Raw genomic sequence first — 24,481 nt, 5'->3', positions numbered from 1 at the left:
AAGCAAATTCTAAAAGGAAATCTATCTAACAAAAAATGGAATCCGAATATAAAAATTGAAAACCGAAGCTCTAAAAAAAATAAAATCACATATATATATATATAGAAAATGTCAAGAAAAATATACATTAATTGAAGATCTGTAGTTAAATATAAGAAGTAATGGAGAACGTTTTACCTTGTGTTAGATTTTCTGAAAAAATTAGGAGAATTTGCAGCAAAGTATTTGTAGAGAAAGATCTGCGATTGGTGAAGAAAGGAAAGGATTAGAGTGTTTTATATATCAATGGAAGTGAGCGAGCGAGCGAGTGAATGAGTGAGTGAGTGAGTGAGTTGAGTGGTTGTCTGTTTCCCTCCTTTTTTGTGTGTGTGTGTGTGAAAGCCGTTCGATGGAAATTATGAACGGTCCTGATTGTTTGTTAGTTTTGTTTTAAATATCTGTTGGAAGTTTTTAGACGAATATACCCTTTGGTGAAATGACTAGGTTGTCCTTTGATTTTGAGCATTCCCTCTGTCTAAAAAGTAAAAGGGATAAAGTAACATTTGGTCCCTGAATTTAGCATATTTTTTCACCTTGGTCCTTGAAGTTTTCTTTGATCTATATTAGTCTCAGAACTTGGAAGCTTTTCCTAATTTAGTCTCTAAACTTGGATTTCGTTAAAGTATGATAATGTGACACGCTTAGATTGTACCACCTATCACCTTCTTTTAAAATAAAATTTGTATATATTTTTTGAATTTTTTGAATTTTGTAAAATAAATAATTTTAAGTGATGATATAGTACAATCACGGAGTGCCAAATCATCAAACTTTAATGGAATTCTTTCAAAACTAATGTGGACTAAAAAAAAATAAAAATTAAATTGAAAAAGTTACTAAATTTGGGGACTAAATTAATTTATCCCAAAATGAAAATGAAACATGTCAAGGTCAATAAAATTCTGCAACTCCAAATTTGAGTTTTATCGTATGAAATCTTTTTACAATTTTTTCAACATCATCAATTGTAAATGAAAATATCTCACCCGCCCTAATAATTGTTTGACTTGTACCATTACCAAATTTATATCATCTCACACCTTACACCTTAACCATATTGGTCTAAACTTAACGTTATCATATGGACCTACTATTTTTAATTTGGGTTGTACATTTTGATGGTGTGTTTTAATGTATTGAAAACTTTTATATATATATATATATATATATATATATATATAAAAATCGACACGTTTAAAAGGTAAGCTATCTGCTTGAATTTTAAGGTTTACTCAAAATATAAGAGATTTTGAATAAAAAATTAGACCCCAAACAAAAAAAAATGGATAGTTTAAAATATAGATTGAACTCAAATTTAACAGTCAATGGCCAATTCAACTTGTTTTTACTTTATGATATATATTTTTATTTTATATATTATGTAATTTATATTAAATAAAATAAATTTATTATTATAACATAAATATTAAAAATATGTTAAATTGTTTAAGTTTAAAATTTCAATAAAAGAAACAACAACAACATAATAATAATATTAAGTTAATTATTTATAAATATGGGTGAGTTTTGACAAAATTTGATGCTTACATTTTAGATCAGGCCACGTTTGAGTAAACATAAAATACATTAATATCATATATAAGCATGGACCAAATCAAATCCGACCCATAAACAATCCTACTTATAAATAAACATGTACAGTATAAACACAACACAACTAGGCAATTTTTATTTAATATTTTAAGCATGCCTAATTTTTAAGCTTAACCCCATTTTACAAGGTTAATATTTTCATCTAAATCTCCTAATTTTTAGGCAAACAGATTGATATAGACGGATAACCCAACTAGAGGTGCTCATGGGTCGAGTCTAAACATGATATTAACATACTTTATATTTGTTTAAGCTCGATTCAACCTGAAATATGAATTTAAAATTTTGCTCAAACTTGTCCATATTTGCAAAAAAAATTAACCCAAACTCATTTTAGGCTCACCCATATTATTTTTAAAAAATATTTATTTTATTTTATTTTAATATTTAATAGTTTTATACAGTTTTTATTTATTGGAATTTTTATTTAGTCATTTTAATATTATTTTAATGTCTACATTAGAGTAGTATTATATATTTAGTTTATTTTTTATCGTGTTCTAAATTACAAAATATATAAAATAATATAATATATAAAATTATAAACTTGAAAATGGATCGGGTCAAGCTGGGTTTAGGCCTTGAATATTTAAGCCTAGCTCGATTCATATTTTAAATGGATCTAATTTTTTACCCAAACCTATTTTTTAAACCTAATATTTTTATTTAGGCCCTCTTAAATTTCAAGTGACCCTTCGAATCTGAACGAATTGCTCGATTCATTAACAGGTCTAAACCCAACAGTTGAACAATACACAAAACAATAAGGGGGAAACCTAAGGGTATTTTCGTCCGACCAAAATTTCATTACCAAGAGCAACAAAATAACCTTAAGGGGGTAAAATGGTCATATAAAAATGGATATTCTAGTAGAGTAGCTTCTTTTGGTTCAAAGATATTCTTGGAGTGTTGGAAAAGGATATTTGGGCCGGCTGGTCTTTAGTTTTCCATATTCATAAATTTCCAACATTTCATTGCACCATCAAACGTACAGCGCGTGTAATACACGAGAAAAGAGAGATAGGAAATTCAGCCTATCGTGAGAGGGGCGCGTGTAGTACACAAACAAACAAAAAAGGGTAGAAGGTGAGTGTTGAGAGATAAGACATATGAACCACCCCTTATTATTATTTTTATTGGTATTTTACCAAATGGCCCCATCTTATAACGTTTGAGTTACATTAACAACTGATTAAGCCCTTTCTTTCTTATTTGATGCCATTTGTTTGCTGCTTGCTTAAGTTAGAATCCACGTCATACATACATAAAAGGTTCGGGTTGGAGTTTTATTATACGTAAATCATATGTGTGGGTCATGTAATGTTTGATTCTACTTGTGGTCTGGCTGTAATTTGGACGTATAAACTCTATAGTCGTGAATCGGTATTGTTCCACTTGTCGTTAAGGGTAAGTATTCGATTAAGTTAAAAAATTTCGAGTTAGTTAAGTTAACGAATCTTATTTTAACAATAGAACTCAATTTTAATTTTCTTAAATTAAGTCAAATCGAGTCAAAAAATTTTGAATCAAAAAACTTACTTAATGTTGCATTTACATAAATCGGTTATTTAACTAGTAAACGAAATACAAGTTTTTAGATTAATTTTGACGAAAGGAAAAAGGGAATGTGGGGGCGTTTCGAGGAGGAAAGTAAGACTACTGGGTAAACATTTATCAAAACAACGTAATTTTACCTTTTAACTTTAAAAAAAGTAAACATTTATCAAAACGGTGTAGTTTTGCATTTTTTTTTTTTGGATTTTTGGATAACACGATTAAGGGTGAGCGTCCGATCGAATCGAGTAAAATTGTTCGAGTTAAATTAGAAAATTTAATAATGTTCAATTAAAATCTTGTTACAAAGATAACTATTTCCATGTTAGAGCACATAAATTTAAAACCATATATATTTGAAACCTTTTAAAAGTAAAATAATTATAATAAGATATTTTAGTATCATAAACTTATTTAGATTCTAAAATTATTATTTTATAAAATTTGTAAATTTTATATTTTTTAAAAATTTATAATTTTTAAAACACAAATTTTAGAATTTTTATAAATATTTTTAATTTTTAATTTTTTTAATTTTGATTTTTTTGTAATTTTTGTTAGAGAGAGATCAATTTGCTCGTTTTTAAAATTGACAGGAACCAAAAGTGTATTTAGACTAATTTGTTATTTTTCGAATTATTCAATTTGTAAAAATTCAACTCGACTCAAACTCAAAATCCAAAATTTCTTATTTGAGTTCTTATTTGAGTTGACTCAAATAATTCGAATAACTTGAAATTCTAATTTTTTCGATTTTTTTGAATCGAATCAAATTTTACTCACCCTACTAGTTGTCGTGAAGGTTTTCAGAATCAGATTATATAATTGAACCTATCTAATCATCGCTTTGATCTGTTCAACATGTTTATTCGGTTCAATTGAATAAATTATTTAAAATATATATTAAATAAACATAGAAAACCAATTGAAACAATTTCTTAGTTTGGTTTGTACTAGTTCCCGGATCAACCAGTTCAACCCATTATTTCAAATTGATATCCCTATTAGTTCTTGATCTAGCCAGCCGGTTCAGTCCGTATTTGAAAATAATGCTTGTACCTAGAGATGAGCAAGAAAAACTGAAATTTCGAAAACTGACTTGAACTTTAGACAATTTATGGATTGCAATTTATAAACTATTGAAACATCAATTAGTATTGTTGTATTTATACCAAAGGTTTTCAAAACTAGACCGGTGGTCGAACCAATCAAACTACCGATTCTCAATCTGACTGGTCCAATAGATTTCATTTGATTCATTGAATAGATTATTAGAAAGTCATAAAATTAAAAAAATATATTAAAACCATATAAAAAGGTAGATTCAGCCGGTTTTTTAGTCTTATTCATCTAGTTCAACCATGGGTTCATACTGGTTCCTAGATCAACTGTAACACCCCCTACCCGTATTCGTCGCCGGAACAGAGTACGAGGCATTACCGAGGAGTACAAAACACTTACAAATAATTTAAATATATTTTCATAACAATTTGTCTCGATTTCATACTATTTCATATTTAAGCTTTACTCACCAAAGTATTTGAAATATCATCTTTATACAAATAGCACACATAAGGTACATAATTCCATAGTTAAGAATGAACACATTTATCAAACATATTCCACATTCATATATCAATGTCTTACATTTCCATATATCAATAACCGTCATTTTTCTTGTTTTTCGATAATTATGTGTAACCATTGATAAGCATGTAATTCATTGTTTCTTCCCATCAATCACAATTTCAAATGACAAATTGTGTGAATCAGCTTAACCTCATTAGGTGTTTAAATTCTGTCACTTTGATTCACATACTCATAATTTACTAATATATCCTGTCAAACACAATCTCTGAATGATAAAATCACATAATTGAGCTCAATAATAATAATGATAACATTACTTACATTTCTTTTTCCACATGTTACATTTACGACTTACCAACTTGTCCATCAAAGGAACAGCTTACGGATTTGAGTACATCGTGATCTGAAGCCCGAAATCTAGCTGAAGCACATAAGTCTAAACGGAAGCCCAAAGGCTAACTGAAGCTCATCAGAGCTGAACTGAAACCCCAAAAGGGTTAACTGAAACTCATATAAGTTAACGGAAGCTCGTAAGAGCTAAATGGAAAGCAAACACGAGAATTCGCAACAAATGCTGAATCTCGGTTTACTTGGGTAATTTAACGTCAATTCATCTTTTTCACTGAAAGATTGTACTCATTTCCTGCGTTCCGTTCCTCCGAAATTCTCAGTTTAATTTCATAACTTTTGTACATAATTTACTTATTTTCAACAATTAACATACTTAAATATTAATCACCATTCATAAAATAATATTGAAATTTAATAATATTAACAAATGGTCACTAAATTTAGTTATATAAACTCACAAGTTCGATTTTTGTATTATAGCGATAATCATAATTTCATAATAAATATTCCAAATAAAACATTATACCGTTTCTAATTCAACACTTATCGATTATAATCGGGCATGTAATCAATTTATACACGAGTCATTCATATATTTTTGTATATTTTCCTTCTCCTCCTCTCCATCCCCATCCTTAGTATAAACAACACACTTGTAAGTAACGTTATCTATAAATTCACTATCTACTTATGTGAATATTCAAGCTGTTCATCTGTGTCATAGTCACTAAATTATTTTTATATTGAGATACAGAACTCCAAATTAATATCCATAAATTTTCCCAGAAACTAGATTCACATATCTTCTTACCTTAAAATTTTCATAATTTTTTGTTGGGCCAATTAATACAATTTATTCATTGAAGTTCCCCTGTTCTGTTGTCTGACAATTCCGACCCTTCTTCACTAAAAATTAATTATCTCCTTGTACAGGATTCGAATGATGTTCCCGTTTATTTCTCTTGAAAATAGACTCATTTAGAATTTTAAACATATAAATTTAAGCCCCTAATTATTTTTTATCCAATTTTTTATGATTTTACAAAGTCAGAATAGGGGAACCCAAAATCATTCTGACCTTGTCTCACAAAATTTATCATATCTCATGATTTACAATTCCATTGCTTACATTATTTCTTCTATAAGAAACTAGACTCAATAATCTTTAATTTCATATTTTATTCATCCACTAATTCCATTTCTAAAATTTTTGGTGATTTTTCAAAGTTAGACTACTGCTGCTGTCCAAAACAGTTTTAGTGCAAAATGTTGATTTCCATTTTGCCCCAAATTTCACAATTCATACAATTCAGTCCTTGCTCAATTAACCCCTCAATTAAGATAATTTTCTCAATTAATACTTTCCTAAACATTATAAGTTCTTTCATAACTATTGAATTTAAAAATTTCCACATAAAACTCTAACTTCAAACTCTTTCACAATTAGGTCCCAAACATTCACTTTCTATTCAATTCTTACAATAAAATCAACATATAAACAATTTAAAGCTCTAATTCCATGCCAAATCATCATATACTTCCAGAAAATATGTATAGAAACTTTCAATTTCTTTCATAGAATCAAAAACTAATGAATTCAACAATAGGATCTAGTTGTAAAAGTCACAAAAACACAAAAATTTCAAGAAATAATCAAGAATTGAACTTAATTGAAGTAAAAATATGAAAAAACAGCTTAATAGAACTCTTCCATGGCGTTTTTCTGATGAGAATGCAGAAAAATAAAGAGAAATCGAGATAATTCCACTTTAGTCCTAGCTTTATTAAGTAAATTTTGCAATTTTTCTCTTTATTCTCTTTATTTTCTTGCTGATTTCATGCCCTTGCCGTCCATTCCAAATAGAATTTGGGTCTATTTTCCTTTTAAACCCTCTTTCTTTTATCAATTAAGCTATTTAATCATTTCCCACAATTTTGCATTTGATACAATTTAATCCTTTTTGTTCAATTAACTATCAGAACTTTAAAATTCTTGATGAAACTTTAAGACTAACATATTAACACTTCATAAATATTTATAAAAATATTTATGGCTCGATTTAAAATTATCGAGGTCTCGATACCTCGTTTTCGATTTTAATTATTTTAATATTTATTTTTAGCTATTCACTATTTCAAAATTTTTCCTAACTTCACATTTAATTTATACTCACTAAATTAATAATATTTCCTACTCATTTGTCGGATTTAGTGATCTCGAATCACTGTTCCGACACCACTGAAAATTAGGCTGTTACATCAACTAATTCAATCTCTAATTCCATATCAGTACATTAGCTGGTTCTCAGTTCGACCAATTGGTCCAATTTTGAATAGATTGCTTGTACCTAGAGTTAAGTAAGAAAAATCGAAAATCAACCCAAACCGAGGTGCTTTGACAATTCATAGAATGCAATTTAAAAAAATGTGTTTACGCGAACCGAGCATATTTCTAATTTTATTTTATTTATAATTAATATTATTTTTATGATATAAAAATATTTTATATTTAAAAGTATCAAAATAATTTAGAAGTTCTATATAAAACATTTTTTAATAAAGAATATAAATTTTATTAATTATTTTTTATTTATATAAAAAATTTTATTTTAGAAATATTTATAATAAAAGACTTTTGAAATTTTATCAAATAATACTCAAATACCGTAAAATAAAGTTCATTTTTGTCAAAATAAGTTAAAACATCTAAAACCAAAAATTAATATGAAAAACTGAAAACCGAACTTAAATGAGCTTATAGGTTGAATTTTTGAACCACTAATCGTAGTTCGATTCAGTTTTTTCATATTTATTTTTTGTTTTAGATATTTTCATATTAATTTTATAATTAAATTTAAATTAAAATATTTTTAATTATTTAAATCGAATCAAACTGTTAAACCCTTGGACAGCTTTAAAGTAAATTAAGAAACTCTTGCATGTTTTTAACATTTATCTTAGCCAAATTGAATTAAAAAATAAATAAAAATAAAAAAACTAAAAATCCCAATAAATTGGTAAAAAAAAAAAAAAACAGCCCAAGAAAGGCGACCCTTGCAACTCATTTTTAGTATTCATTGTCATAATTGGGCTAGCTGCCCTCCAATGAGCCCAAATTACAAATACTTAGGTTTAAGAAAGGGCAAATAAATAATTCAAATTACATCCCGGTTTTTAGAAACCAGATCGATAATTAAATCGATCAGATCATTGGTCCCTGATTTGATAAGTTTTATCAAGTTTAATTGAATGAATTACTAAAAATATTAAACCATTTAAAAAATAGTGAAATCTATTTCAACCGATCCACCCTCTTTTTTTTTTTTATCAATACCTCGACGATTTTTGATCCGATTAGATGATCCAAATTTGAAAATAATATTCTAAGTCAATATAAATTTTGACTAGAAACCTATTTGAGTTAATATTAAAATAAATTAATTTTATATAATTAATATTTTAACAATTCAACTTTCATTATCTATGCGTGATTTGAGTCTCTTTGTTTTATTTATAAAATTTTATTGTTAAATACATATAAAAATAATATTCTCAATTAATATATTAAAATATAAAATCAATTCAAAATTTTACGTACTTGATGCGTTTAGTTATCTAGAAAAAATTCAATATATAAAATAATAATGCATGTCAACTTTTATTTAATAATTTATTTCAAAATAAATAAATAAATAATTTTTATTTGGTCAATTATATAATGTCAACTTTGATTTATCTGTTTATTTTATGTATATTTGCTGGAAATTTCGCCCACTATGTTTTTTCTTATTAGGTTGATTAATACTTTTTTGCACGTTTTGTGTGTTAGACGGCCATCCACCAGCTTGCGAAAATTGACCAATGCCAAAAATTTAGGTACAGATTTTCAGTCTAGTTTTCTACAATAAATATTATTTTATTTATTTCTACTTTTAAATATATTAACATAGTTTTATTTTAATATTTTAATAAAATAATAATATAAATGCCAAATATTAAATATTAAAATTTAAAAGTATATGCGGATTAAGTTAAAACACGGATATTATTATCAATACAGGAGAATATAGATTTGAGTGTGCTGAAATACATTATTTTCTTATTTATGGGTTGACGAGGGATTATGGGTAGTTTTAAGTATTGTGTAAAAAAAACAGATATGATCGGAAACTATAATGAGATTATTAAATAAAAAATAAAAAAAATTCAAAAGTATGTGAAACAAACCTAACTTGCAGTATTTTATCGTGTTCTTTATTTCAATATATTAAAATAATTTGTATTGTATTAATTTTAAGGTGAAAGTATCATTGAGGTCCTTGTTATAGAAGTTAAGTTGTATTTTAGTCTTTTATTAAAAAAGATAAATTAATTAATGTATGTTAAATTAAATAGTAAATTGGTTATTTCTATTAAAAATTTGACTGTTGTGGTTGGCGAAATAACCAAACAGAAAACACGTGGCATACCAGAGTACAGAGATCAATTTTTAACAATAAAAAAATAGAATTTTTAATAGAATAACCAATAAACTATTCGATTTAATTTATAAGAATTAATTTTTTAATTTTTAATAAAAAATAAAACACAATCTGACTTTTAATATATAAAATTTTACAGTATTTTTACCGGATTTATGCATTTATTATATATTTATTTTATATTGGCCGCATCTAAAATCACGGTTTGGACAATAACAAGGGGGCAAAAGGCGCATTATTTATTACGTTGGGGCACACAATAAAAGCTCTTGTTTTTTTGACCCTACCATGTGCTTAGAGACCCACGGGCTAAGATTTTTTTTTTTAATATCATTTTTTTTTATTAATGTTGAGGGATTTTCAATTATTTTGGGAAAAGTCAAATTTACGAATTGTCATTCACTCAGAGTTGATAGACTTTTCAATAAGTCTGGTATTATTCTATACGAGGGTTTCGTCTCTCGACTACCGCACTTGAAGAGGTAACAAATTTGCAACATGGTTGTTTCAATCAGATAGATTTGGTCGGTCAGATCGGTTAGACTGAAAATTAATTCGGAGAAAGACTGAGAATTGATTAACTTGGGAATTGATACAAACCAATTCAATCGAATTTTTAATGTTTATTTAATTAAATTGGATGGACCGATCAAATTGGTTGGACTGACAAATCGATGACCTGAGCAGTTCGACCACTAATCCGATTTTTGCAAACCTTGATTTATAGAGTGAGAGCACACTACAAGGTACCTGAACAAGCGAACTATTGAAAAAATTTAAGAGCTTGCAATTGGTGAAATTTGTACCTATGTCTTAAACGAGGCACGAGTACAAGTTGAGTACCACTAAGACGAGTAACATTGTCATAAAATCGAAAATATATTACAAACGATGTATTTTGGACAATTTTTGAGATATAAGTTAAAATTGTTCACTCAAACCAAATGTCTTTTTATTTAATATATAATTGATTTTAATTTTTATAATGTAAAAAATATTTTTATTTAAAATACTAAAATAACTTAAAATTCTATATACAAAATATATATTTTAAAAATATTATATAAAAGTATTTATTATTTATTATTTACTTTATTTTTATTTAGATTAAAAAATCTTTGAAACTTATTTTGTCAAAATAAATCTAAAAATCAAAATTTAGTACAAAAATTTAAGGATTGAATCGAATTATGATGGATGGTTTGAAAAATCCAGTCGAACCCAACCAACTTCATCCCTGCCTATATGCTATAAAAAATTTGTTTGAACGTATGATTTGCTTTCTTAGATATCAAACGAGATGCTCTCATTTTGTAGACCTGTCAATTCTTTAAGAACAGAAAAGTAGAGAGACAAAACCTCCCGTCAGAAATAATATCAGACATGTTAAAAGATCCCTCCACTTTCAGTAAATAATACTTTGAAAGCTTCTCAATAAGCAATAAAAAAATACACAGTCATTATAAAAATGTAAAATTTAATACAAGTCCTAATCAATTTATTATTTACTACGAATGGTACTATTATCTTGTGATCTATAGACTTTGTTTTCCTCAAAGTCATCAATGCTTGTGTAGAAATTGTGAAAAGATTCTGTACACGTATGAATGAACTAGGGAAATTATTTGTGGGGCCAAAGTTCGGAATTTGGTGTTCAATATATAAAATTTAGGGACTAAAACTAAACTTTTCATTTTAAAATAGCTTTAGTTAAATTGTTGACAATTACGAGGGACTGAAAATGTTATTATTTCATTTAACCAAGGAACCCAAGCCTTCTTCTTCCGCCCTTCACTACTCCCCTGCTTATTTGGATTTTTAGACATAAAATGGTTAAAAAAAATGGTGAAAATATTTGTTTGGTCCCTCTCAATTTCAATATTGAGAAAATTGGTGAAAATATTTAATCAATTGTACATATTATTTTACTGATATATTAACAAATTTATCACTTTGTCAATTTGGTCCTTATTTAACAATTTTAACCTATAACATTTGCATAAAATATTTAAATTTGTTATTATAACAATCAAAATGATATACAATTGACGAAAAACATTTATATTGCGCTTAATTATCATTAGTTGCTCACTTTCAAAATTGAGAGAGATTAAATTACTCCAATTTTTTATAAGGACCAATTTGCTTAATATGAAAATTCATATTTTTAACTTTTCTTGTGAAATCTTTTAACAAAAAGTATACCCAATAAATAATAATCCGTAAAATTAGTGTTTTTTATTGTTATTGATTTAAACTTTGTGGACTAAATTGAATGGATATATTCATAGATGATAACATAAAAATAATATAAAAAGGTCTATTTATGCCCCATAGCCCTTGTACTCTTTGAAAATTTAAAATTTCCCTCTACTTTTAATTATAAGAATTTATTCTCTTAACACGATTAGCTAATTTACGTTAAATTTGAATATCACTGTTTTATCAACTAGACTCTAATTTTTAAATAATAACTTCAAATACTTAATTCCACGTATTTAAATTTAATGGAAATCCATTGATAGTGTTGTTAGTTGGACTTTATTTCGTAGAAATAAAAGCAAGACTAAATTTCAAATTTTGAAAAAGTACAATACCTAAAAACAAAATTAAACCCAAAATATTGCATTTTAATTATCTTCGTAACACTATGTATATTAATTCTATCAAAATTCAATGGTTAAATTTTATTATTAGTCCCTATACTATGTGTAAGTTATAGATTTAATCCTTATAGTTTAATTTGACCCTTTTTTGTCTGTCACTTTTTTAATTTTGTAATTTTAGCACTGACCAAACCGTACTTGTTAAATTCATCAAATCAAGTTCTACCATTTTCAAAATATTATACTGCAAATATGTTATCACATATACAATGCTATGCTCGCTTGTCGTTTCTATATATTATTCACAATAAGCTAATCAATAAATTTAACGGTTGTCGTTTTGCATTAATGCTAAAACTTTTAAATTCGAAAAGTATAAGGACCAAGAAAAATTAATTTGGAAAATATGGGCTAAATCTATCATAATACAATATAAACAGTAGAGTTTAACCAAACGGATTTAACAACTATTGTTTTAGGTTAAGACTAAAATTTTAAAATTCAAAAAGTACGATGACTAAAATTAGCTGATAAAAAATATGCTACAAGTCCCTATACTATTCGAATATTTAGAATTTAGTCCCTCTACTTTTCGAATTTAAAAATTTAAGTCCAATTAGTGACACCCTTAAAATTATTTTGTTAAATTTGTTGGAGTGACATTTTTAAAACAATGAAAAAAAAAACTCACTTGATAACCATGTAACCAATAAAATGGCGTTTATAATAAACATGGATTTAACAAAAAACTTTTAATAATGTTAACAATCAGACTTATATTTTTAAATCCGGAAAACAAAGGATTAAGTTCCAAATCTATAAAGAGTATAGGGATTTAGAGAATATTTTAAATAAATTAATCAATTTAAAAAGTATAAGAACTAAATCTACTACTTACGTAAAATACAATAACCTATAATAAAATTTGACTAATTTAAATTAGATTTCTTCGTATACAAACTCAATTCAACTCGACTTCAACTTAATATCTGACAATGCATGTGAGTGTGTTCAACAATGTAAAATAATATTAATGCATGCAACTGGGGTACCCCTTTAGGGCAAATTTGCCTTTGGGGAAAGCAAAAATTCCTCTAGAGAAAGGGAAGATTACAGTACCTCAAACTCCACTTTTCAACATTCATAATAATTGCTTTAAAACCCAAAAAAAGTGTATAAAAATTGTAAATTATAAAAATAATTATTATGTTTTTCTTCTAATTTGGCTATTTAATTTTTTAAATTAAATATTTTAATTATTTTTTATTAGTTGTTGTTAAACGAGTGAGAGAAAAATAACGTAAACATTTTTATTAGCTCAATAACAAATTTAACTCAGTATATTCTATTAATTTGATTATAAACTTAAAAATTTTAACAAATTTAGGCCTCAATGTTTATAAGATTTATCATTTTAATTCTAATTATAAAAATTTAACCCTCAATATTTACAAAATTTGTTAATTTATTTCTAATTCTAAACATTAAAAAATTATTTTTGGTACCCTTTAGGGCAAATTAAGATAATATTAATGCAAGTAAAAGTACCATGATGGCCCTCATATTGCATTTTGTCCCTTCTACTTAAAAAACGAGAGAAATTGTCCTTATACATTAATTCAAAGAGTAAAACGGTCATTCTATTAAAATTTTAATCTATTTCTACTGATAAAATTTGGTCTATGTATGTTAACATGACATATACATGGTACACTACTTGTCACTTTTTGATTATTTCGTTAAGCACGTCAGTTTTTCACAATACAAATAAATAAAATTTTAAAAGAAATAACTAATTTACTCTTTTATCTAATATACAAAAATTAATTTATCTATTTTTAAAGAAAAATAAATACAACACATCCGACTCTTAATATATAAACATGTATAACACTATCTCTAATGCATGGCACTAGGGTTACCACCTTTCAACATTCATAATAATTGCTTTCAAAACTTTAAAAAAAAAAATTGTGAAAAAAAGAGGGAAAAAAAGGAAAAAGAAGATATTTACAACCATGATATGTATGACCCATCATGTCATGACCATCTAAACCTAGCTTTTAATTTATGTCAGATCCGTAAGCTAAAATATAAAAGGAAACCCACCCCATGTTTTTGGCAATTGCTTTCGATGTGACTCACTATCACAACGTTTCTAAGGTCATTATCGGATGTACTGATGGATGGGTTTTGCTTACTAGGTTTATAGGGAAATTTAGAGATTATAATTAGGTATTTATGGTTGAATCGATCAGATAATTAATTTTATTTTACTCAAATAAATAAATTGTTAAAAGTGTATATTAGAAAATAGAAAAATATGTTTTAGATAATTTTTAACTTGAATCAACTAAATTAAATCGGTTTAATCTATTTTTCAAAATCAATATTCTAGTCAATTGTTTGTCCAACTGATCGGTTTGGTTCTCAAAATAGTGACGAATTCGGGGATTGGCAGGGCCCAACCTCCTCTAAAATAAGAAGCTTTCTATTTAGGTCCCTTTATAGTTTATAAAATTTTAAATTAGTTATAGTAAAATTATATTTTATGCCGTAAAAATAATAAAAAATAATTTAATGCTTTGAAAATTATAAAGATATAGGTTATTAAAATGGTAAAATTACATTTTTATCGTAAAATATACAATTTAATTTCGAGCCCTCAATAAAAATTTCTAACTTTACTTCGACAATAACGGATTTAATATATATTTTTGTTTTTTTTAAATTTGAATATATAAATCGCTTTAAAACATGAATCCATTTATTATTCACATCAAATTCAAGTATTATTGTGTAAGTAGTGTCGAAATTAAATTATTTGTCAAGTATTCAAATCATTAAATATTTGATTTTTTTAAAAATATATCTATTTTTTATAAAATTCAATATTTAAATGTTAACGAATCAAATAAATTATTTGTCGAATATCCAAATTCATTAAATAATTAAAGTTAGTAACTCCCAAAATTTTATAAAAGTAAAACATATACTAAATTTGGATAATAAATATTAAAAGCTTAATATTTGCATTCGTTTGAATCTATGACACATAGTAATTAGAATCTCTACATACATCCAAGGATAAAGCTAGAAATTTTTTTGGAGAGATCGAATTAAATTATATATTTCTATGATAGTAAAAATACAATTTTATCATTTTAATAACCTATATCTTTATAATTTTTAAAAATTAAATTAAATTTATATAATTTTAGGGTCAAAATATAATTTTATAATTACTAATTAAAATTTCATAAACTATAAAAGTACCTAAATAGAATTTTTTTCCATTCTAGGACCAACTAGTGTCACGGACTTAGGATTCTTGCCTCACAATCCGTGCGGCCTTAGGCAATTTCTTACTCCAAAACGCCTAAGTCATTAACTTCTACAAAAGAAGGATTCAATGAATTCTTCCCAAAACACAACTTAAGCGAAAGCACCTTAAAGCCAAACAAGATGAAAGAAGAACGAAACAAGAACAAGCCAAAGAAAATAAGAACACAGAGAGAGATTTGAGTGAATGCTCTCAAGAATTCTTATTGCTCAAAACTCAAGTGATTTACAATGAGGGAAGAGGTCTCTTATTTATAGTTGAGCCTCTCCAAATCCAACGGTACAAAATTAAGTACATCAATGGCTAAGATTAAAAGGCACTTACCACCAAATATAAAATCATATCTTCTAAGATTACATATCTTATCTAAGATATGTAATCTTATAAAATAATATCTTGTAAGATCATGTTTCCATATTTGTCTAACTTGTAGATGGGCCTTCAATCTCTTCAAGCAATGGCCCGGTCTGATTGGGCCAAATAACCTCCTTCCTTCTTGATAGTTCACACAGATGTGTCATGGTTGCGGGCTCCCATGCGCAACCCGTGACATTCTCCCCCACCAAATCTAGCGACGCCCTCGTCGCGTCTTCCGCATGGTATCGATCTATCTTGTCTTGGAATTGCCACAAGGCTTCAGCAGGTTCCCAACTCATCTCACTATCCGGGAATCCCTTCCATCGGACTAAGTATTCGCGCCGCGGCCGGTAGTACTTACGTCTGACCACACGATCCGCTTCAATGTTCTCGACCTCTCGATCATAGGCGACTTTTACCCCCATTGGTGCTCGTTCAGACTTGCTTCGATTTGGGTCTCCTCCATCTTCATGGAATGGCTTAAGCATACTCACATGGAATCTTGGATGAACTTTGAGCTTTTCAGCAACTCAAGCTTGTAGGCCACCTTGCCTACCTTCTTCACAATTCGAAATGGCCCTCATACCGAACGAGTCCTTTGTGTAACCCATCATGTCGCAGAATCGGTGTAGTTTGGCAAGAACGGGTCACCAACCCGAAATTGCACGTCCCTTCGATTTTGGTCACCCATTTCTTGTTGCGCTTACTTGCCTTATGTAGACAAGCTCTAGCTAGATCGTTTTGCTCTTGCCAATCCCTTACAAATCGATAAGTCTTTGGATTCGGTCCCGCATAACGAGTTGCAATCGTGCATTGGGTGTAAGCGGTCATTGCCCGTCACTATCTCAAACGGACTCGGTTCGTTGCCCACTTCGTTGTAAATTGTATGAAAACGGGCCACATCCAACAACTTTGGCCAATCCTTTTGTGTTGCACTTACATAGTGTCGAAGATACGCTCCAACAATGCATTCACTCGTTCGGTTTGCCCATCGGTTTGTGGATGCATGCTAGTGGAAAAGTTTAGGTCTGAGCCCATTAACTTGAACAACTCTGTCCAAAATCGACCGTGAATCGCCCATCTCGATCATCGATGATAGATTGTGGTACTCCCAATACTTCACCACATGTTTAAGGAATAAGCGAGCTGCCTCCTCGCAGACACTCCTTGGTTGGGGATGAAAGTTGCATACTTCAAAAACCTATCCACCACAACAAAAATACTCGCAAATCCATCGATTTAGGCAAGCTCGTGATAAAATCCATGGACAAACTCTCCCATGGGCGCCCGGAATGGGCAACGGTTGTAACAAACCAGCAGGGGCTTTCAACTCAACCTTATCTTGTTGGCATATTAAACAAGTTTTCACATAGGTCTCCACATCATCACCCATGTGAGGCCAATAAAATCGATCCTCCAATAGAGCCAAGGTGCGGTGTACTCCGGGATGGCTGCCCATTTTGAATCATGACATTCCTTCATGACTTCTTTTCGTAAATTCCATGTTGAGGCACATATAGACGTCGCCCATGAGTGTATAGTAATTCTCCTCGAGCCAAAATCGCCTTGTCTTTCCATCTCTAGCAAGCTCCATCGATTTTTGGTCGTGGGATCATGGGACGATCCTTCTTGAATGCGCTCTAATAAGGGACTCTCGGGTTGGCTTATCGTTGCAAATTCCATTTTTCGCTAAGTGCATCGGCCACAATGTTGGCACTCCGGCTTGTATTCCATGGTAAAATCAAACTCGCTAGGAAAACACGCCAACGAGCCCGCTTGGGGACAACTTTTTCGGGTTAAGAAATAGCTATTTGCAACATTATCGATGAATACCACAAACACGAACCCGGCAAATAGTGTTCCATATGCGTAAACAATGCACCACCGCCGTCATCTCTTTTCTTGGACCGTGTATCTTCGTTCGTCTCGTTAAGCTTTCGACTCTCGAAAGCAATCGGATGCCCATCTTGCATCAACACCCTCCAATCGCATACTCTGAAGCATCCATGCGTACCTCATACGCCTTTGAAAAATTTGGCAACGCGAGTACAAGCTCACTCGTCATCGCTTGCTTCACTTGGTTGAAGGCTTTCTTACACCGAGGTCCCAATCCCACACTTTGCCCTTTTTCAACAGTCCGTCAAGGTGCAATGATCTTGGAATAGCCTTCAATGAAGCGACGGTAGTAATTTGCTAATCCAAGGAAAGACCGCAACTCCGTCACCTTGGTTGGTGGCTCCCAATCGGCAATTGCTTGAACTTTACTTTCATCCATTCAATCGTGCCACCTCCCACAATATGGCCTAGAAATGGCACCTCTCGTTGGGCAAAGGAACATTTCTCCTTTTGACATATAGCTCATTTTCTCGTAGAGTTTGGAACACTTTCCCAAGTGTCCCACATGTTCTTCGAGCGCCTTACTATACACCACAATATCGTCAAGATAAACAACCATAAACGATCCAAAAAGGTTGTAATACCTTATTCATTAGGGTACAGAATGTGGCCGGAGCATTTGTCAACCCAAACGGCATCACCAAGAACTCAAAGGACCCATATCTAGTTACACAGGCTGTCTTGGGCTCATCCCCTTCGGCTATTCTCACTTGGTGGTACCCGATCGCAAATCCAACTTAGTAAACCATCTCGCTACCAAGTTGATCGAACAAATCTGCAATAAGAGGAATGGGATACTGTTTTTTATAGTGATTTTGTTTAGGGCCCAGTAGTCGATGCACATTCTCAAAGATCCATCATGCTTCTTTTGAAATAACACAGTGCACCAAATGGGGCTTTAGATGGTCTAATGAACCCGCATCTAAAAGCTCTATCAATCGCCTCTGCAATTCCTCTAGTTCGGTGGAGCCATTCGATATGGTGCCCTTCTTTGGCGGTTCAAGATTGGGCAACAACTCAATCTTGTGGTCCACCTCCTCTTTGGTGGCAATCTTTTGGGCAACTCCATGGGCATTACATCTTGAAATGACTTTAGCAACTGCTCCACTTCCTTTGGAATTTCCCCTCAAATTTATCATCCATATTGTCTCTCAAGGTAGCTAGGTAGGAGACTTCATTTCGACGGACTCCTTTGGCAAATGGATTGCCGATAAGGTTTTTCCTCCATGCTTCCTTCCTTTTCATTCTCACCATATATCGTTGATTTGCATCGGAGATTGTCATGTAGTTCTCGGAAGGGTGAATATCCGCATTAAGCCTATCAAGTAAACTTAATCCAACTACAAAATCGTAATCATCAAGTGGGATTACCTTAATGGTCGCTTTGCGATCCACTCGCCAAGTTTGAGTTCCACCCTTTTGCCACCCCGTTATGGGAATGCTTTCGAATTCACCGCTTTGATTCGTCCGAATCTTCCTCGATTCTAAGGCCAGTTCCTTTGCCATTTCTTTAGACATGAATAAATCGGATGCACCAAGATCAACAAGTGCATTCAATCTTTTGCCACCACGATGATGTCCACAAACATCAACCCATTGCTTAACTTCTCTTGACACCTCCTAATATCGAATTGAGGCTTTTGGTGTCATCTTGCCTCCTGCGTGCCTCCATGGCATGAAAAGCGGCTCTTTGGATGACACTTATTCTATGTGGGCCTTGGCGAGAAAGCACTTCATTGGTCCTTTTCTATCCCAAGGCTTACCTTGACTAGACTTTGGGCCTTCGTCGCTCTTTTCCCTTTGATCCTTGTTTCCACCATTGTCTTTTGGTCCCGACTTGGGTTTGGAAGAATCGTTATTATCAAACTTTCTTCCCCAACATCATAGAAATTTTACGCCTTTGCCATAGCTTCGGTCAATTCGGTGATATCTAGACGACGCAACTCTTGCTTTGCCCACATTTTAAACCATCCTCGAACCAATAGAATGCTTCTTTCTCATTCAAGTCGAGATCCAAGCATCAACTCATCAATTTCGAACATAATCTCGAGCAGTGCCTTGTTGCGTAGTTTACGCAACTTAGCACGAGCCTCTTTTTCGGCATGTTGTGGATAAACGCTTCTTCAACTCTCTTTGGAACTCCTCCCAAGTTCCAATGGTCGTTCCTCACGTTTCTCATCCGTGGACCTACGTCTCCACCACAAGAGAGCAACATCGGAAAAGTAAATGGAAGCGGTGTTTACCTTGGTGGCATCATCCTCAATGCCAATTGCTCGAAAATATTGCTCCAATTCCCACAAGAAGTTATCCACTTCTCTCGCGGACCTAACTTCCTTGAACTTCTCGTGTTTTGGAACATCCACATGACGTTGCTTCGGTCCCGGCCAACATCCCACTTCCTGTGGCCTTTACAGATTTCGAGCTCCCCTTGCTCAGCAATCTCTTCTTTCATGGCGATCAATAGGGCCTCAAGAGCTTCATCCCTCCCCGTCGGTTTGTCCAAGTGGATCCGAGGAGTCCAACACAAACTCCTTGCTATCTTCCCTCGGCCTCCATACGGGTTAGGACCTCTTGAGTGTCTCCTTCATGTCACCAACGGACTCCTCGAGATTGACCACTCGAATCTCCAAGCTCGATAGCATATCCCTCGATCGACTAGCCTTTCTAGCCCTCCCACGGGTCTCCATTGGCTCATTCTGATCAACAACTTCTTTCGACATATCTCAAAAGTGCTTTCGAACCGGCTCTGATACCAACTGTCACGGACTTAGGATTCTTGCCTCACAATCCGTGCGGCCTTAGGCGCTTTCTTACTCCAAAACGCCTAAGTCATTAACTTCTACAAAAGAAGGATTCAATGAATTCTTCCCAAAACACAACTTAAGCGAAAGCACCTTAAAGCCAAACAAGATGAAAGAAGAACGAAACAAGAACAAGCCAAAGAAAATAAGAACACAAGAGAGAGATTTGAGTGAATGCTCTCAAGAATTCTTATTGCTCAAAACTCAAGTGATTTACAATGAGGAAGAGGTCTCTTATTTATAGTTGAGCTCTCCAAATCCAACAGTACAAAATTAAGTACATCAATGGCTAAGATTAAAAGGCACTTACCACCAAATATAAAATCATATCTTCTAAGATTACATATCTTATCTAAGATATGTAATCTTATAAAATAATATCTTGTAAGATCATGTTTCCATATTTGTCTAACTTGTAGATGGGCCTTCAATCTCTTCAAGCAATGGCACGGTGTCGATTGGGCCAAATAACCTCCTTCCTTCTTGATAGTTCACACAGATGTGTCATGGTTGCGGGCTCCCATGCGCAACCCGTGACACTAGGGCCCCAACCAACCCCTGGATGTGCCACTACCTGCATCCAAATATTATCCGAAAATAAAAAATAAACAAATTAAATATCTACAAATGTCTAAATCTACACCATGTTTCGTGATTCCTAAAGAAAGTATTTTAATGTAAATTATTCACAAAATTCCAAGTTTGATTTTTATTCCTTTATTAACAAATAAAGTTAATTTTGGTTTAATTTCAATGTTTCCTTAAATGTATATTAAAATGTTAATTTTTTATAAAAAATCATTTTCCTTGATTTGTATTTTTATTTTAAATAATATTTTTCTTTTATCAATAAAATATCGAATATAATGATAAAATATATTGCGTCTCAATAAGAGAATGTAAATTTCAACTTTAAAAACGATAGTGTTGAGAGGACAATCACAAACTCCAAATATAAACCGTAAAACGAAAATGAAAATACCAAAAAATGATTTAATTAAAAAATTAAAATTTATTCACTTTTTTAATTTAAGCTCTTTAATATAAAATTTTTAGACTTAATACATCATTGGGTACCCAAATTTCACACTTTTATTTAATATTAGAAAAAATGCAAATACCATAATAGAAAAATCAAACTTGAATACTAAATAATATATTAAGCCAAAATTTTAGTTTCGTCCCTATAAAAAGGGTTAATATATATAATTTAGTACTTAAGTTTGACTTTAATGTTCAATTTGGTACCTAAGTTGTTCTTCCCGTGTTGATACTTGAGATTTTTTCTCCCCAATTAAATACCCTAATTTGACTTCAATATTCAAATTGGTATATTAGTTTTTTCCTCAATTACGTACCTATGTTTTTTTTTTACTAGCACACACATGTCAAACATTCATTAGGCCACGTGATGTTAGGTATGAATACCAAATTAAATATTGAAATCAAACTCAGTTACTAAATTAGACCCTCCAAAGAAGTTAGATACCAAATAAAATATTAACCTATAAAAAAATTCCAATGTTTTATGAACCAAACTAGACCGGTTAGACTAGAAACCAATAGGGATATCAATTCAAAATAAGGAGTTGGACCAATTGATCCACGAATCGATTGAATTGATTTTCTCTATTTTTAATTTATTAATAATTAATTCAATTGAATTAAATAAATCAAAAAATAATAATTTGATTGATTCAACCATCGATTTAATTTTAAAAACTTCGAAAAAAAAACTTAAAAACATGAGAAGGAGAGAATATAAGGACTAAAGGAATGGACTGGTTGGTGGGGAAAAAAGGTGATAGGGTATAGGATTAGGAAGGAACTTTAGGGATTAGTAGGGCCATGTTTGGTTAGCGATAATCATGCCTTTCCATTCCATGGCTTTTACAACTGTTTATCAATGATTAGCTAAAGGAACAATTAAGTTTATCCAATTAAAGTTTTGCTTCCCTGCTAAACAGGTCCCACCCTTGCTTAATTAAATTTATTTTTCAACTTTAACGTAACCCTCCCCCATCATTTCAACTATATAATTTAATCCTTACTTTGCTATCACGCTCTTCCTTTATTATTATTATTATTATTATTATTATTATTATTATTATTAATGTTAATCAAATGATACATTTTTCAGTAAATAGTATTTTTAATAATTTTTTAATAATCTTATTAGAAATTTTAATACGTTTTAGATTCACATATTTTTATATTGACAATAATATCAATACTAATCGAGCTAACACTCAATTGACTAAAATGATATTTTTAAATATGAATTATATTATTAAACATATTTTTAATTAATAAAATAATAATTTTAAATCCTTTTATAACATTTATATATACAAACTAATCACCTACCTTCTCCCAAAAAATAAAATTTAAACAAATATATAACGAAAATGAGGAATCTTTTTGTTGGTGGGTTGATATTAAATGTTAGTCAATTTTATAATAATATATTTTTATCTCCTAAAGTGTAGAAGATGGGAGTTCAAAAGTTTACAAAATAAATGTACTTTATATAATTATTTATTATATTGAAAATCAATAAAATTTATCGTACTTATAAATAGGAGGATAATACGCTTCAATGCACTCGAATTAAGCAAATTGGACCAATCAATTTGATTGAGAATTGGTCGAGGTATCGGTTTGGAATAAGAGGTTGGATTGGTTGACTCGTGAATCGGTTGAATCGATAGATGAATTGTTTTCTTTGTTTTTAATTTTTTTATATTTTTTAATAATGTATTCAATTGAATCAAGCAACCTGTTCGAGTCGAGAACTGGTAATCTGATTGATTTGACCATTGATACAGTTTTGAAAACATTACTTGAGGTAGGTATGATTAAGGGCCAACTTCCAATTTTTCTGATGAGCTTGTTTGATTTTTTGAACTTAATTGATTTAATCGACAATATCCAATGTTAACTGACAGCATAATTGATTTGTCCAATTTGATTGCTTTTTATTTATTATAAAATATATTTAAAATTGATGAAAAACAATGTATACTGGTTAAGCTGGTCAGCTTAGTTATAAATTGTTTTTATTAAAAAAGACGGTATAAGTTATTACCTAACGATCAATCTAGGAAAAGATAGACGGTTAACATTCTCATGTAGCACATGCAAAACAAAATTAGGTGGTTGGGACCAAAAGTAAAAGCCAATAATGATTCATTCTCTAGCCTTTGCTAAGCCATCAACCATCCTATTACATTCTCGATACACATGCCTAATATCAATATCCCAATCTCGACGCAACAAGTCTCGAATGGCATGAATGTCATATGAATCCGACTGATTTATCATTAGCGTACCCTTAACATGATGCAGCACTTCCAAACAAATTATTTCTAATAACATATCACGACAACCGCGCTCCCAAACTTGCTCAAGACCATCAATGATACCCCAAAGTTCCGCCTTATAAGCACTGCACATCCTAATATTCCTTACAAATCCCAAGCACCACGAGCCAAATGCACCTCGAATTACACCACCCGCCATACCTACTACGTATTCGGAGTCAATTATAAAATTTTAATAACTAATAACTGACAGACTTAACATAGATTATAACTGATTTAATCGACATTGATTTAATTGAATAGATAGGTTAAGTTGAAATTCAGATTAATCAAAACCTTTGTTTATAATCCAACCAAATAAAAGTTGATATACTTTTATGCAATTTTTCTTAAAATATTTAAATACCTAAATTGATTAATTAAATAAATTATATTTTTCATTATTGAAAAAAAATATGATTAAAAAAAAAAGATTGATTGTGTTAAACTCAAGATTTAAGACAAAGAACAAACGGTTGGTTACTTA

At 30.4% G+C, this 24,481-nt stretch overlaps 1 protein-coding gene across 2 annotated transcripts in view; it reads right to left on the bottom strand.

Moving 5' to 3' along the window:
• Positions 1-24,481, bottom strand: part of LOC108473734 (tubulin beta-5 chain) — a 98,402-nt gene that overhangs the window by 2,937 nt on the left and 70,984 nt on the right. For both annotated transcript variants that reach the window (XM_053021592.1, XM_017775462.2), the window contains exon 2: positions 178-250. The gene's annotated coding sequence lies outside the window, so the exon portion shown is untranslated. The remainder of the gene's footprint in view (positions 1-177; positions 251-24,481) is intronic.

Source organism: Gossypium arboreum, chromosome 11 (genome assembly GCF_025698485.1).
Source record: "Gossypium arboreum isolate Shixiya-1 chromosome 11, ASM2569848v2, whole genome shotgun sequence".
NCBI classification, from domain to species: Eukaryota; Viridiplantae; Streptophyta; class Magnoliopsida; order Malvales; family Malvaceae; genus Gossypium; species Gossypium arboreum.
The sequence above is the reverse complement of the archived record's forward strand: the minus strand, read 5'-3'. Positions and strand labels throughout refer to the sequence as shown.